Source organism: Phaseolus vulgaris, chromosome 10, assembly GCF_051622355.1.
Source record: "Phaseolus vulgaris cultivar YP4 chromosome 10, ASM5162235v1, whole genome shotgun sequence".
Lineage (NCBI taxonomy): Eukaryota > Viridiplantae > Streptophyta > Magnoliopsida > Fabales > Fabaceae > Phaseolus > Phaseolus vulgaris.
In genome coordinates, this window is record NC_143507.1 from 25,427,288 (window position 1) to 25,432,904 (window position 5,617).

Genomic DNA, 5,617 nt, shown 5'->3' on the forward strand with positions numbered 1-5,617 from the left:
AGGACCTTTTCTTTCTCTCGCCTGCACTCGCTCAACGGCGAGGAGGTCTTTATTTGGCCTTGGCTCGCACAACGGCGATAAGGACTTTATCCGGTGCCTCAACTTGCCCAGGGTGTACATCTCCTCCCCCCTGGATGCACTGAGGACCTTTCTCGCCTGCACTCGCTTAACGGCGAGGAGGTCTTTTAACTTGCCTCGACATTGCCCCAGGAGTTACATCTTCTCGCCCCCAGAAACACGGAGGACTTTTTCTCTTTCTCGCCTGCACTCGCTCAACGGCGAGGAGGTCTTTTAACTTGCCCCAAAACGCGCGAGGGCGTTGAGGTCTTTCATCTGGTGCCTCCGATCGCCGAAAGACGATGAGGACTTTAAAACTTAACTGGTGCCTCTAATCGCCGAAAAACATTGAGGACTTAAAACCTTTTAGAAAGCACGCGATATATCTTTTCTTGCCTTAAATCATGTACGAATGACAAGGTCTTTCTTCAAAACTTTCGAAAATAGCACACATGCAATCTGAAAACCCCTTATACTTCAAAAACTCTTCTTTATTGGGTGGCCTCATTAAAAACCCTCCTTAGGGAAAAAAGAGTGCCCCCTTTGAAACTGTCTTAACAAAGACATTGTAATGTAATGTTTGTGTTTGTCTTTACTTACAAAGCTCTTAACTATAGTACAACTTCAGGTGTGTGGCGTTCCAGGTACGAGGGATCGCCCCCCCTTCCAGCGTCTCCAAGCGGTAGGCTCCGTTCCCGAGTGCCTCGGTTATTCTGAACGGTCCAGTCCACTTGGGTGATAGTTTATTCTCCATCTCGTACTGGTGGGCCTTCCTCATCACCAGATCGCCTTCTCTAAACTGCCTTGGCATCACCTTTGAGTTGTATCTTCGCTCGACCCTTCTCTTCACCGCCTCAGCCTTCAGCCTTGCCTCCTCTCTGACTTCGTCCAGCAGATCCAGGTTCAGCCTTCTCTCTTCATTCGAGTCTTCCTCTACAAAGTTCTGGAATCTCGGCGAGCTTTCCTGGATCTCCACCGGAATCATGGCGTCACACCCATAGACCAAGCTAAAAGGGGTCTCATGGGTTCCGGACTGCTCGGTGGTGTGGTACGCCCAGACTATACGGGGCACCTCCTCAGCCCAACTTCCCTTGGCTTTCTCAAGCCTTCTCTTCAAACCTCTCAACAACACCCGATTAGCTGATTCTACCTGGCCATTCGTCTGAGGGTGCTCAACGGATGCAAACACTTGCTGAATTCCAACCCCTTCACAAAGCTTTTTTAACAGGTGGCTTGCAAACTGAGTCCCATTATCTGACACCAGGCGCTTAGGCACTCCAAACCGGCACACGATGTTCTTCCATACAAAACCTTCGATCTTGTGCGCGGTGATCTGGGCCACTGGTTCCGCTTCAATCCACTTAGTGAAGTACTCAATCGCCACTACCAAGTATTTCATCTGCCTGATCGCCAGTGGGAAAGGTCCCAGGATGTCGATTCCCCAAGTATGAAACGGCCAGGGGCTATAGATCGACTTCAACTCCTCGGGAGGTGCCTTATGCCAATCGGCGTGCTGCTGGCACTGTTTACAGCATTGGGCATACCTCTTGCAATCTTCTCTCAAGGATGGCCAATAGTAGCCTGCACGGAGAGTCCTCGCGGCCAGAGCTCGACCCCCGACGTGACTTCCACATATTCCTTCGTGGAGCTCTGCCATAATTCTCGTGCACTTCTCGCCGTGTATACATTCCAGGAGTGGGTGAGTGAACCCAAACCTGTACAGATCGCCATCAATCAGTGTATACTTGCTGGAATTTTTCTTTACCTTCCTAGCTTCTGTTGGATCCAACGGGAGGAGACCATCTGCCAGGCACCGCTTGTACTGTGTTATCCAAGTGTCTGGCTCATGGGCGGCGGAGACCTGCATCACGTCCACCTTCTCTCCTCGACATGCTCTAATTCTCGGCGATCTCAGAGTTTCTTGCGTCAAAGACTTATGGCTCCTCGCTGCTCTCTCCGTCGACTTGCTTATCTGAAGGACCAGGTGATATGCTACAAATGCCCTCGGCGTCTTCAGAGTTTCTTGAATCACCGTCCTCTGCCTACCCCCCTTGCCTGAACTGGCGAGCTTAGCAAGCAAGTCAGCTCGGGCATTCTGTTCTCGGGGCACATGGACCACTTCAAAAGAGGCAAAGGAACTCTTCAATTCCCGCACATACGCCAAGTAAGCCGCCATTTGTGGATCTTTAGCCTGGAACTCGCCTGTTACTTGCCCTGTGACTAGCAGCGAGTCACTCTTAGCCATCAGCACCCTAGCTCCCATCTCCTTGGCCAGCAGAATCCCGGCGATCAGCGCCTCATACTCTGCTTGATTGTTGCTGGCTTTGAAGGCGAATCTCAACGATTGTTCGATCAACACGCCGTTGGGTCCTTCCAATATTACTCCAGCACCGCTACCCTGCTGGTTCGATGATCCATCCACCGAGAGTACCCAACGGAAGTCGTCACCTTCAACCCGCGTTGCCTCTGATGAGAGCTCGACTACAAAATCTGCAAAGATTTGCCCCTTGATCGGGCCTCGGGGCTCATATTTAATGTCAAATTCTGACAACTCCACTGCCCACTTCACCATTCTTCCCGCAACGTCAGGTTTCTTTAAGACCTTCTGGATGGGCAGGTCAGTCATCACTAGTATTGTGAAGCTGTGGAAGTAGTGGCGCAACCTCCTCGCCGAAAACACCACAGCCAGCGCAGCCTTCTCAAGGGCCTGATATCTCGTTTCTGGGCCCTGCAGCACCTTGCTCACAAAATAGATAGGCTTCTGAGCCTGATCTTGGTCCTGGGCGAGCACCGCACTCACCGCCCTCTCAGTCACACCGAAATACAATCTGAGAGGGATTCCCGCCAGTGGTTTGCACAGAACCGGCGGGCTCGCCAGATATTCCTTCAGCTTGACGAAAGCTTCCTCGCATTCTTTCGTCCAAGCGAACTTGTTATTGCGCCGCAGACACTGGAAATAGGGATGTCCCTTTTCTCCGCTCGCTGACACGAAGCGAGATAGGGCTGCCATCCGACCCGTCAGCTGCTGGACTTCTTTCACTGTAGCCGGGCTTCTCATCGCCAAGATGGCGGCACACTTGTCTGGGTTGGCTTCTATTCCTTTTTCAGTCAAGAGAAAACCCAAAAATTTTCCAGCCTCCACGCCAAAAATGCATTTCTCCGGGTTGAGCTTCAACTTGAACTTGGCGATCGTCGTGAACAATTCTTCCAAGTCTGCAACGTGCTTGCTTTTCTCCTGCGAGGTCACGACCATGTCATCGATGTAAGCTTGCACGTTCCTTCCCAGCATTGGTGCAAGTACTCGATCCATCAGCCTCTGGTACGTGGCCCCCGCGTTCTTCAGCCCAAACGGCATCACCTTATAGCAGTAGCACGACCTCTCCGTCATGAAGGCTGTCTTTTCCTCATCCATGGGATGCATCTTGATCTGATTATAGCCCGAGAAGGCGTCCAGGAAGCTCAGCAGCTTGCACCCTGCAGCACTATCAACCAGGGCATCGATGCTTGGTAAAGGACACGAATCCTTTGGGCAAGCCTTATTCAGATCGGTGAAATCGACGCACATGCGCCATTTCCCGTTGCTCTTCTTCACCAGTACGACGTTCGCCAACCATTCAGGGTACTGGACTTCCCTGATGTGGCCTGAAGCGAGGAGTTTCTGGGTCTCTTCCTTGATCGCCTGCCTCCTTTCTTCATTAAATTTCCTCCTTCTTTGTCGCACCGGTCTCACCATGTTGTCCATTGCCAGATGATGGCACAGGAAGTCGGGATCAATCCCGGGCATGTCCGAGGCGGACCATGCGAACGTGTCCAGATGCCGCTCAATCACCTTGGCGATCTGGTCTTGGAGATCGACCTCCAGAGATCTTCCGAGCTTGAAAACTTTCCCCCCGATCTCCTTCTCGAGCCACTGCTCGATGGGTTTGGGCCTGGATTCTCTGGCGATCACCGCCTTGGCGATTCCCAGTTCCCTTGCTTCTTCAGGGCGATTCCGCGCCTCTTCTTCCTCCAGGCCAGCATTCCTTTCCCCCAGCTCAGCATCTACCATCTCTACATCCCTTCCGGCGGCCTCCTCTGTTACCGGTGGTCTGGGCTTCACACCGGGAGGCGGAGTGGTCGTTACATAGCTCACGGACCTTTTGTTTTTCAGGCTATTCTCATAGCACCTTTTCGCTTCCTTCTGGTCCGACTTGATCGTGATCACCACCCCTTCCATGGACGGCAGCTTCACCTTCATGTGCCTAGTCGATGGAATGGCGCCTATCCTGTTAAGAGTGGGCCTTCCCAACAGGATGTTATATGCTGAAGGGGCGCTTACGATGAGGTACTTGATTTTCTCCGTCCTCGACCCAGCCTCATCCGTAAACGTGGTTCTCAGCTCAATGTACCCCCTGACCTCCACCTGATCGCCAGCGAACCCATACAAGCACCCTCCATAGGGCCTCAGCTGGTCAAGGGGCAATTCCAGCTGTGTGAAAGTCGGCCAGAACATCACGTCTGCCGAGCTTCCTTGGTCCACCAGAACTCGGTGGACCTTCCTCCCTGCCGTTACCAACGAAATAACAATGGGATCGTTGTCATGAGGCACAACGTCCCGTAGATCCTGCTTGGTGAACGTAATGTCCACTTCCGGCGAGTGATCTTCAAACATGTCCACTGACATCACCGATCGCGCATACTTCTTCCTCTGCGATGCGGTGCATCCACCACCTGAGAAACCCCCTGCAATGGTGTGGATTTCCCCATGGATAGGCATCTCGTGTTGTTGGGCTTCTCCACCCGCCGGCTGGGAACTCGACACTCCTTCGGTCCTTCTGTCCAGCAGGTAGTCGTTTAGGAACCCGCTCTTAACCAGATCATCGAGCTGGTATCCTAAAGACAAACACGAGTCCAGGTTGTGGCCAAAGCACTGGTGGAAATCGCACCAAACGTCTGGCTTTGACCCCAGCACCTTGTCGCCCACCTTCTCGGGCGCCTTCAACCTAGCGGATATGTTAGGGATAGCGATCAGGTCCGCTAGTCCCATGACGAATTTGTGCTTAGGCGGGCGATTGTATTCCCGGCGTGCTGGTTGTTGGCGTGCTGGCGGTTGGCGCGCTTGACTTCTTCCCTTATTTCTCCTATCGTAAGGATAGCGAGTCCTTTGGTCTTTTCTGGCCGCCGCCGCCGTTTCCAGCACCCTCTGTGGCTGGATCCTGGTCTGGGCGCGTGGCCTGGCGGGAGCCACGCTGCCTCTCTTCTCGGCGACTTCGCTCTCGTCGGCGATGTGGGCCACTGCGAGTCGCCTGACTTCAGCAAACGTCGCTGGATGAGCCCTGATCAAGGCCTCGCAGAATGGCCCTGGCTGCACGCCCTTCTTGAAGGCATAGACCAGCATCTCTTCATCCTTGGCCGGCGATCTGACCATCTGCGCTCCGAAGCGATTGAGGTAGTCTCTAAGGGACTCCCCATGGTACTGCCTTATATCAAACAGATCATAGGACACCCTGGGCGGTGCCTTGTTCACAATATACTGCTCGACAAAGATTTTCAAGAATTGTTGAAAATTAGTTATGTGGCC